At 34.2% G+C, this 11,347-nt stretch overlaps 1 pseudogene; it reads left to right on the forward strand.

Annotated features, from left to right (window-relative positions):
• The first annotated feature begins 6,441 nt into the window (after positions 1-6,441).
• Positions 6,442-11,072, forward strand: LOC130979805 (UDP-glycosyltransferase 89A2-like; annotated as a pseudogene).
• The last annotated feature ends 275 nt before the right edge of the window (positions 11,073-11,347 follow it).

Below are 11,347 nucleotides of genomic sequence, written 5' to 3' on the forward strand. Positions count from 1 at the left end.
TTGAGCGGTTGAAAAGGAATGAGAAATGGTTTAGTTGGGACCCGAACCGGGTGGCAAAAGTCCAAGTTTTAGGGGAGGTGCTGCCGAAATTTCTGCAAAATCCTAGTCTTGTTTGAAAAGTTATTTAAAAAGGGTTAGATTTGAGAAATTGTATTATTTGATTTATTAAGAGGATATTTTATGTTTTCAAGCTTAATTTATTTAATGAACCTTATACGTTGAGTTCGGCTTATTTAGAACTGAACTATTTTTACCGTTTGAATCACTGAAGGAAAGAATGATGCTCTAATATTGATTTTAATATAAAAAGGAGTTTTTAGTGATTTCAAAGAAATCTAGACTTTTGATTGATTAATCAAGTTTGAGGCATTTTGGAAGAGTTAGAAAAATGGGTTCTAAAAAGAAAACCTGAAAGTGGTTTGATTCAAATGAACCGGTTCCGTTTCAAATGAGTTGATTTTTGGACCGGGTTGGAACTTGTGATTTTGTATGGCCGGTTTTATAGTAAATTCAGTTTTATTTACTTGAACCGAGAAATCTATGATTTTAAGAGTTTCAATGAATTTTAAGGAATTGATATAGGTTGACCTTCCCTAAAGACTTGGGACTCTGCCGAGAAACTTTTGTTATAAAATCCCATTGTTGGATGGGTGATTTTGAATGCTTTGAAATAAATCCTTAACTTGCCATGGTTTGAAAGTTTGGAAAGAGAATGCCGAGAGTGGCTCTATTTTAAAAAGGAGACTCACTTTGAGTAAATTTGGCTTATGAGCCTGAGATGATTTGAGAAATAAGATTTCTAAAAGCCAGGGCTAAAAAGAGTTGAAACTTGATTTCAAAGTGAAAAGATTTGAGAAAAAGTGATTTATGGCTTAAATGCCGATTTTACGAGTTGATGATGTTGAATGTGGAAGTGCTGTTTTGTTGTGAGCCGGAATGGCTGTGTATGTTATGAATATTGGCTGGTTCTGGATTGAACCGTGAGCCAAAATGACTGTGCATGTCATGAATATTGGCTGATTCTGGATTGAACCGTGAGCCGGAATGGCTGTGTATGCTATGAATATTGGCTGGTTCTGGATTGAACCGTGAGCCGAAATGACTCTGTATGTCATGAATATTGGCTGGTTCTGGATTGAACCGTGAGCCGGAATGGCTGTGTATGCTATGAATATTGGCTAGTTCTGGATTGAACTGTGAGCCGGAATGGCTGTGTATGCTATGAATATTGGCTGGTTCTGGACTGAATCATGAGCCGGATGGCTGATATGGATGTTGATCCACGGATGAGAATGAATGCATGTATATACTGAATTATTGATAATTGTGATTTGCACTTCCACTATCTGAGATACGAGTTTCCCTGGGTAGTAGCAGTGGCTAGCCACCACGTGCTCCAGGTTGAGACTTGATACTCTGTTGACCCTATGTCGTAAGTGTGGCCGGGCACTGTGAAAGTCCCGGATGAGCTCGCCCCCGAAATATTCACCAGTGAGGGTGATGGATATGGATCATGTTTATGATCAAATTTATGATGAGTATAACTCGAGTTGGGGATGCGCGACAGAGGGACAGTCCAATGGTTAGCTACCAGGACTTGTCGGGTTGGCTCTATAACCGACAGATGATATCATCAGCCACTAGGGACAGGCATGCATCATATGCATCTATGTGACATTGTTTGGGTATGCATATTGTACTTGGTTTGCTTATGTGATTAACTGCTAATTGTTCTACTTGCAATAACTGTTTGTTTGTGTTTGCATCTTCCTACTTGTGTTTGCATCTGGAACTCTGTTGGATTGTGGTGGATTGGTTGTGGTTGGATTGTTTGGGCCTAGGGCCGTGGTTGAATGAGATGGACCGATGGTTGATTTCGGTTTTGTGGTTCTGGTTTGGAATAAGATATGAAAGGTTATTTTGGTTCAGTATAGATAAACCTTTTTGAAATGCTTTGATGTTTTGAGAATTGAACGGTTCCTCTTTCAGAAAATATTTCTGACTTTACTTTCATTGTAAACTGTTGTTTTTGAAAAGAGGCATAAGATGGTTATTAATAACTGGTACGGCTTATCTTCATGTATCCTATTACAGTAATTCCCAAAAACCCTCTACTGAGAACCCTTTCGAGGATGATGTTCTCACCCCCTACATTTTTCCCCTTTCAGGATTTGGGCGCAGAAGTTATGAAGAGTTTAATTATTTGTTATTGAGATGCTCTGTATTGCTTTAGATTATTATTTTTGTACCCTCGCCCTTATCTTGATATATTCTGTGAGAGGGATAGGAATTGTACTGGATAATATTTGTAATATTATTTATATATATGTATGTATATATATATGGATGTACTCTTTATATTTTTCTGTAAGTTGTATGGTATGTATGGACGTACGTTGTATGGCGAAAGTATTTTTGGGAATGGTATTGCGGTTTAAAGTTTTTAAACAGGCTCATATTTTAGTATTAAATAGTATAAGTGTCGTCGTAATGTCCGAGCTATCAGAGTTGCGCAGCCGGAAGCGTGAGCTTTGGTAGTTAGGGTGTTACAACAGTCACAAATGTAAGTGTGTGGATATGAGTCACTCATTTCACTCGAAAAAAAGTACCGTTCGAATGGACAGGAAAATGTAAAAGAAGTTTTGACATTACCAAATTTCTAAAAACCTTTTGAGGTATATTGTTAATGTTTTTAAAAGAATTGGGATACGTGCTGATGCAACACAAGAATATGATAGCATATGTATCAAGGCAGTTGAGATTCTACGAGAAGAATTATCCTACTCATGATCTTGAGTTGATAACAGTGATGTTTGCGCTCAAGATATGAAGACATTATTTATATGAGGCTCAGTTGGAAGTTTTCTCTGATCACAAGAGTATGAAGTACATTTTTTAATAGAAGGACCTTAACATGAGCCAGCAATGATGGATGAAATTTCAGAAGAATTAAGATATCAAGCTGAGTTATCATTCGAGAAAGACGAACATAGTTGCAGACGCTTTGAGTCATAAGAGTTTGAGTATTTCTTGAATGATGATGAAGGAAGACAAGTTAATTTCAACCTTTGCAAGTTTGAGGTTGGAAATGAAGGAAACATTAGAAGGAGTTGTCATGGCACATCTACACTTGACTTCAAATTTCAAGATAGCCATTCGACAAGCGTAATTCAAAAATATCGAAACTGTTGGTCAGATTAGAAGCGAATAAACCGGGATAAGTGTGACAAGACAGTGACAAATTGTGGAGGTTTAAGAATAGAGTTTGTGTACCTAACCAAGGAAGATTGTGTCAAGAGATTTCGACAGCGGCCCATCAGAGTAAATTTTCGATGCATTCGGTCACAACCAAGATGAACTAAGATTTATTTGAAGCGTGTGTTCTGGTGGCCAGAACTAAAAAGAGATGTGATGGAATATGTTTCTAAATGCCTGAGTTGTCAGAAGATTAAGGCAGAACATCAGAAACCCTCAAGAAGGCTATAGCCTTTAGAAGTGCCTCAATATAAATGGGAGAGAATTACCATGGATTTTTGTCACTGGGTTACCGAGGATGTCGGTTGGATATGATGCTATATGGGTTATAGTGGACAGATTGACAAAGTCGGCTCGTTTTCTTCCAATCAGAGCTAACTATACATTGGAAAAGCTTACGCGTTTGTACATTCAAGAAGTGGTGTGACTGCATGGAATACCTTCTTCAATTATTTTCGACAAAGATCCAAGGTTTACATAAAGATTTTGGGGAGCTTTTTAAAAATTTTTTGGCACAAAGCTACATCTAAGTACGACTTATCACCCACAGACAGATGGACAGTCATAACGAACAATTCAGACATTAGAAGATATACTGAGATCATGTGTAATGGAACAACGAAAAATTGAAACAAGCAATTGTCATTAGTAGAATTTACCTACAACAACAATTATCAAATGAGTATTGAAATGGTGCCATATGAAACTTTTTATGGACGATGGTGTCAATTTTCACTATGTTGGTATCAAAAAAAAAAAAATACAGTACATTAAATCCGAATTTGATACAGAAAACAACCGCTCAAATCAAAAAAATTCACAAGAAGATTCATATGACACGGAATCAACATGTTAACAAAATCATTATATTTTTAATTTGTGTATTTTTAAATTTATATTAAAATATTCATATTTAATTTATTTAATTTTACTATTATATTATCAATTTATATACTTAAATGAGATTATAAGATTTAAATGAAATTATAAAATTTTTGTTAGTATTATCGTTTTAATTATTAATGTATATCTTAGATTTATATTTTATATAAAATTGATTATTTTGATTGTATTACGATTAAACGTTAATTTTTTAATCAATAAATTAATACCTAAAACGATTTGATATCGGTTTAATTTTTAAAACCTTAGTATTTATAACAAGAAGCATATATGTATATAGTTTAGGAATGAACATATAAAGATGACAAAAATGGAAAAGCACCACAGCAAATAACTGGATTTTAGTATTTTAAAGGATAAGGAATAGGATAGGACGCTACTATCTTGTTGCGATAGTAGGATCAATGACGGACCCAGAAAATTTTAGGAGTGGGGGCAAAAAATATATATATTAAATAAATTTTGTTAAATATTATTAATTATACGGAGATATAAAAATTAAAAAGAGTTAGGAAATACTTTTATTCTTAAAATACTATTCATTATATATAATTTATAAAAAAATATTTTTTTATTTCTAAAACTTAAAATTAAAATATTTTTATTAAACTATAGATAACTTATTATTCTAACTAATTTTTTTATACACATTTAATAAAAAAAGACTGAATTAAGTCAATTAACTGGCATATTAACGCTTAATGATACATTAGTATTTATAATTTGAAATTAGAATTATATATAAATACTAAAAAAATTAAATCTTTATATAAAAAGTATGTTTATATAAAATAATAGAAATATAATTTATAATTTTTTATTTCTTTTTAAAATAATTAAATTTGTTATATATTTTTTAATTTAATTTTGATATAATGTTAGATGAAAGATTTTATACATCTGTTTAGTTATATATTGTAATTAAAATATTTTTTATCATTATTTTTAAAAATAAAAAATATTTTAAATTGGTAAATTAATCAATTTATTTTAAAATTTTATATGCAACATAGGTACATATAATAGAATAAAAGATAAAAAAAATAAGTAATAAGGATGAATAGATCGAGAATAAAATAAAATATATAAAGTCACGAAAAAAATAAAATATTAAATTAATACCTAAACTATAATTGTTTGAATTAAAAATTATAATTAAAAATATCAAAAAAAAATAATAAAACTGAAAGATACATAGAGTCATGAAGAGTTATATAAAAAATTGGTGAATTTAAAATTTATTTTTTGATGAAAAGAAGATGACCACTAAATAAGGAATAGAAAAAGAAGGTTGAAAATATAAAAATAAGAAAAGAATTTAAGAGAATAAAAGAGTAACAGTATAATAATTAAATTTGATTAGGTTAAATAATAATCAAAATGATAGAAAAATAAAAAAATAAATTTAAAACTTTAGCTAATTGAATTTATTTTATTTGTAATGGGGTCATTTAAAATTTAAAGTGGGGGCATATTATATATAATTATATTTTTAAAACAAAATTAATAACACTGTGGGGACAAGTGCCCCCTCATTGCTGTGCTTGGGTCCGTCCCTGCGTAGGATGCTATTATCTCTTGCTTCAACTACCAAAAAACACGTGCCCATAAAAATGTAGCACCCAACTTTTTGAGAATGAATCCTCTTTATTTTTTTAATATTTAAAAAAATAAAGTATGATTTTTTACATTTAATTTTAAAAGTAGGACAAAAATTAAATAAAAAAACAATAAAAAATAAGATATTACACTAGATATTATCCAATTTTTTTTTTACTAGAAATGATCCACTCCCCAACTTTTTCTAGCATTATAGAATACAAAATTTCCCGATTTAAAGGTTTATTAAAAAATAATTGCTATAATATCTAAAAATATTTATTTAATTTATTAAAAAATTTAAAATTAATAGTTAATTCTAAAAATATAAAAATAAATAATTATTAAATATTTAAAATTTATCATAAATTCATAACAAATAAATTAAGGAAAAGTCTAGGAGACCAGCAATTTTATTGGATTTTAGCCAGCATGTAACCAGCAGAGAAAGGTGAGTCATTGGATGAAATCTCATATCAATCTCACACCATTAAATCACCATTGATGACTATTTGATGGCTACTAATCACAAAAGTTGCTGACCTCTAGCATTGCTCATAAATTAAATAAAAATTATACATTAAATTATAAACATTATAATATTCAATATTCGAGTGCATCACACATTAATAAATGATAGTGAAATCATACAAGTAATAGCATTAAATGATGAAAGAATGTAAAAAATACATTTGAAACTGTTTTTAAGAAGCCAACATTGGCATCACCCTGTCAAAAGAAAAATCATTGGCATCACCGCTCTTAAGTTAGGTCTTCACACGACGCTACCATGTCCAAGCCTCACATCCTGGTGTTCCCATACCCTGCTCAAGGCCACATGCTCCCGCTCCTAGACCTCACCCACAAACTAGCACTATACGGTCTCACCATCACCATAATAATCACACCAAACAATCTCTCAACCTTTCGCTCCCTTTCCCTTCTCACCCCAACCTCCCCGCGGGTGCAGAAAACGTCAGTGAGGTTGGTAACACTGGAAACTACCCTTTCATCAACGCCCTCTCTAAACTCCAAACCCCAATCATCCAGTGGTTTAGATCCCAAACCAACCCCCCTTTGGCTCTCATCTCTGATTTCTTCCTTGGATGGACTCAACAAATCGCTGACAAAATGGGTATCAAGAGAATTGCATTCTTCTCCTCCGGCGCCTTCCTCACCGCCGTCTCCCACCACTGCTGGCGGAACCTCCTTCCCCTTCCGCCACAAACCACAGAGTTTGAGTTCCCTGGCCTCCCCGGAACACCATCGTTTCCGCGGGAGCATCTTCCTTCCATTTTCCTCCGATACAAGGATTCTGACCCGGACGCCGAGCTGGTCAAAGAGGGATTCGCATTTGCGAATCCCACAAGCTGGGCATCGGTGTTCAACACGTTCCAGGCCTTGGAAGAACCATATTTGAACCACCTTCGAGCTGGCTTAAAACCCGGAAGGGTCCTTGCTGTCGGCCCGTTGGGTTTCAATCGGGCCGACCAGAGCCTGAACGAAAAAGGACATGACACTTTGCTGAGGTGGTTGAATAAGTGGGAGGAGGGTGCAGTTTTGTATGTTTGCTTTGGGAGTCAGAAAGTGTTATCAAAGCAACAAATGGAAGGGCTTGCTTTAGGATTGGAAAGATCGATGATCCCATTCGTTTGGGTCGTGAAGGAAGGGTGCGGACCCGTACCAGATGGGTTTGCTGAACGGGTTTCGGGTCGTGGTCTTGTGGTGAGGACCTGGGCTCCGCAGGTGGTGATTTTGGGCCACCGGGCCGTGGGCGGGTTCTTGAGCCACTGTGGGTGGAACTCGGTGCTGGAGGCTGTGACGGAGGGAGTCATGATTCTTGGGTGGCCCATGGAGGCTGACCAGTTCGTGAACGCCAGGCTATTGGTGAAAGACATGGGGGTGGGCGTGACGGTGTGCGAGGGGGCCAGTTTGACACCCGATCCGGATGAGTTGGGCCGGGCCATTGCAGGCACGATGGGGCCGGAAAACCCACGGAGGAGGAAGGCAAAGTGGTTGAGGGAGGAAGCCGCGAAGGCTGTTGGAAATGGTGGGCACTCCTCTAAGGAGTTGGATGAACTCGTAGAGCTCTTGGTGCTGCTCAGTGTAAAGGAGGAACGATGCTGGTATGTATTACATTACATTGCATTATATTATTTATAGTAAAATTCAACCTGGTTCTTCTCCATTTTTTTTAATTTTTTTCAAAAAATTGGTTAAATAATAATAAAAATTAGTTTTATAGAAGTTTTATTTGTAATTTGTGAAGATTGTAAACTCTCGTAAATTATTAATAAGTTTATTTTTTAAAAATTTCTTTATCAATGATGATTAAGTAGAGAAATTAGAGTCTATTGCTGAAAAAGATATCATAGAAAAAAAAGTATTTGTAGTACGAAAATATTTAAAAAAAATAGCATTGAATAAGAAATAAATTAAAATAATATTAATGTTGATGATATTTGCATTGGTGATTATTCTAAATCCGGTATTCAGGTCCTTTCGCCGAACTTGGTTACCCGGGCTTAGGTCACCACCACGGCCCCAGGCCAAGTAATCGCAAACCGACGTAGGAATTTCTGGTCTAACATCCAAATTCAAATACCTCCTTTATCCTATCTTGGCCAACAAGATAAGATAACAACTACACATTATTTAAACCAAGGTTCTGAGAATTGGACCGGTCATCAAACTGCTCTAGTCACTAGTTCACTGGTTCACTAGTCCAACCGGTCTAACCGGTGGTTCAACTGAAAAAACTATTTTAGAATAGAATAATAAATAAATTATAAATAAACATTCTAAAATATAATTATAGTCTAATATATATCTTAAAATATCTTCGAAATTTAAAACATTATATAAAATATCATCAACCAAATTCATATGATCTTATCAAAATACAAACTCAAAAGTTAAATAGTAAAAAAATATATCTAAATATTAAATCCCAACATCATGATTTATTAATCATCAAAATCCGCAAGAACTTGTTGCAAATTTGCTTCGGTGGGATCATCTTCACCTTCATTTCCACCCTCTTGAGCAGAAGAATCAAGAGATGCAGCATAAAGACCACTATTACCACCGCTACTTTGATATAAATCAGCATCAATATCACCTAATAAAATACACATATTATATTATATTATAAACTAAAAACATTCTAATAAATCATTAGAAAATAAACTATAATACTCACGCAATAAGTCATCGAAATTACTAAGAAGATCAGACTCTTTGTCTACAACCTCTTCCGTCACCCAAAATCAACTAAATTGATGCTTTCATAATCAATTGGATTATATTGTATCTTTTGCTTTCTTTTTTTTCCTTCCTAAAAAGTTAAATACAATATATGAATAATTAATAATTTACAAATTTGTTATGATGAAGATTACATATGAAATAATATAATATTGCATGAAACATATATTACCTGAATTTAAGACGCAAATTATAAGTAACATAAACAATATCATTCAGTCTATCATGTTCCAATCTATTTCTTCTTTTTGTATGAATCTAGTAAAAAAGACTCCAATTTCTTTCACACCCAGAAGAAGCAGATGATTGACTAAGAATGCGAACAGCTATTTTTTGTAAACATGGAGCAGAACTACCGAATAACCTCCACCATTCATCTACCAATTATAAAACCATAACATATTAGAAGTTATCAATTAAGAACATAAAAGCATAAAACAAGTTACTATTACTTAAACAAATATTCAAATATTCTTACCAGGCTTAAGTTTGGATATAGCTAGAATAGCTTCTCGTCTATCAAAGCTTTCCTTCCGATCTCTATATAAATATATTTCTTTTATTGCCTCAACTGAATCCAAATTGTTACACTTTCAATACAAGGTAACAAGATCAAGCAAATCTCGCATAACATCAGGTGCTTCTTTATAATTTTCATTAAAAAAGAATGCAGGATTCAGGAAGTAAGCTGTCGCATGAAGATCTTTCTTCAAATGCTTGTCCCATTTTGAGTTGATAATATCTTTGTACGGCTGATATGCAGTCTTGTTTTGCTTAAACATATTTTTAATTGCATCTTCTGCCCTTAGCATTCCTTCATAAACATATCCCAAAGATGGTTTGTTATCAGCATCAACAAGTCTCAGCAATTTAATCAGAGGGCCTACAAGTTTATATGCAGTAAAGCAATCATCTCAAAATTTGCTATCCAAAATAATAGCTCTCACAACTCTACCAGTAGCACTCATTCCTAATTTGTGACCAGTAAAGAATGAATCTACAATGAATGCTTGCGAATCTGTTTTATGCTCAAAGATGCTCTTCAATGTGATAAACACGGTTGCAAAATGGGTTGCACCAGGACATACAATTTCTCTCCAATTAGGCCTTTTTCTAAACTAAGATAAGAAAATCATATGATTGTACACAAATACTGTGATCTTTGAAGCACATGTTGCAAGGTTAGAAATATGCGCCATGCTGCTTATATCTTTCAAAATAAGATTAAGACAATGAGTAGCACATGGTGACTAATAGATATTATCATATTTCTGATTGATAAGTGATGAGCGGATAATTTATACGCTTTTTGGCATTGTTTTTAGTATGTTTTTAGGATGATTTAGTTAGTTTTTAGTATATTTTTATTAGTTTTTAATTAAAATTCACTTTTCTGGACTTTACTATGAGTTTGTGTGTTTTCTGTGATTTCAGGTATTTTCTGTCTGAAATTGAGGGATCTGAACAAAAATCTGATTCAGAGGCTAAAAGGACTGCAGATGCTGTTGGATTCTGACCTCCCTGCACTCGAAGTGGATTTTCTGGAGCTACAGAAGCTCAATTGGCGCGCTCTCAACGGCGTTGGAAAGTAGACATCCTGGGCTTTCCAGAAATGTATAATAGTCCATACTTTGCCCGAGATTTGATGGCCCAAACCGGCGTTGCAAATCAGCTTCAGAATTCCCAGCGTTTAACGCTGGAACTGGCATAAAAATTGGAGTTATACGTCCAAACTGGCATAAAAGCTGGCGTTTAACTCCAGGAAGAGTCTCTACACGAAAATGCTTCAATGCTCAGCCCAAGCACACACCAAGTGGGCCCGGAAGTGGATTTTTCTGTCATTTACTCATTTCTGTAAACCCTAGATCACTAGTTCACTATTAATAGGATCTTTTGACATTGTATCTGTACCTCATGACACTTTACACGTTTCTCATTGTATCTTCTACAGCATGAGTCTCTAAACCCCATGGTTGGGGGTGAGGAGCTCTGCTGTGTCTTGATGGATTAATGCAATTACTACTGTTTCTTATTCAATCATGCTTGCTTCCGTTCTAAGATATCACTTGTTCTTAACCCGGATGAATGTGATGATCCGTGACACTCATCATATTCTCAACTATGAATGCGTGCCTGACAACCACCTCCGTTCTATCTTAGATTGAGTAGATATCTCTTGGATTCCTTAATCAGAATCTTCGTGGTATAAGCTAGAATTGATGGCGGCATTCAAGAGAATCCGGAAGGTCTAAACCTTGTCTGTGGTATTCTGAGTAGGATTCAATGATTGAATGACTGTGACGAGCTTCAAACTCGCGATTGT

This window comes from Arachis stenosperma, chromosome 5, assembly GCF_014773155.1.
Source record: "Arachis stenosperma cultivar V10309 chromosome 5, arast.V10309.gnm1.PFL2, whole genome shotgun sequence".
NCBI classification, from domain to species: domain Eukaryota; kingdom Viridiplantae; phylum Streptophyta; class Magnoliopsida; order Fabales; family Fabaceae; genus Arachis; species Arachis stenosperma.